We start from the raw sequence: 457 nt of genomic DNA, 5'->3' as shown, positions 1-457 counted from the left end.
GTTACATTTTACATTGAATTACTGGTGCAAAATTGGGACAAAGGTAAAGTTTGGACTTGACTGGTAGCAAATCCAGTGCAGTTTCTGCCATGTGTTTGTGAGAATGACAGCTGAAACATTTGCCATTCGGTATGAGCTGATTTTTTGTTCTTCAATGAAAGTGGTGTTTTTTGTGTTTTTAACATGTTCTTGCAACATTTTTTTCTCATTATGGAGGACATGTATATATACTATATATGAAGAAAATTAAGATTAAAACTGTGTTTCTGTGTTTTTTTTCCTTTCAAATCAATGTGAGTAATAAAAAAAAAATCAATTGGAACAACCCTGTGGAAAGGACACAGGGGCTACAATCAGCAGGCCACAAGCTCACTTCTAAACAAAGGGATGATGGGAAATGAGAGCGGGCTTGCTCTGTGCCAGCAGTCCCGCCCACAACTTAGTGGCAAATTTCTGA

General features: G+C 37.4%; 1 protein-coding gene across 2 annotated transcripts in view; it reads right to left on the bottom strand.

Moving 5' to 3' along the window:
- adgrg4a (adhesion G protein-coupled receptor G4a) overlaps window positions 1–457 on the bottom strand; it is a 17,097-nt gene that overhangs the window by 5,547 nt on the left and 11,093 nt on the right. The window lies entirely within an intron of this gene.

The sequence above is a fragment of the Oryzias melastigma genome, unplaced genomic scaffold, assembly GCF_002922805.2.
Source record: "Oryzias melastigma strain HK-1 unplaced genomic scaffold, ASM292280v2 sc00355, whole genome shotgun sequence".
Taxonomy (NCBI): domain Eukaryota; kingdom Metazoa; phylum Chordata; class Actinopteri; order Beloniformes; family Adrianichthyidae; genus Oryzias; species Oryzias melastigma.
This window is presented reverse-complemented; position numbering and strand designations above follow the sequence as displayed.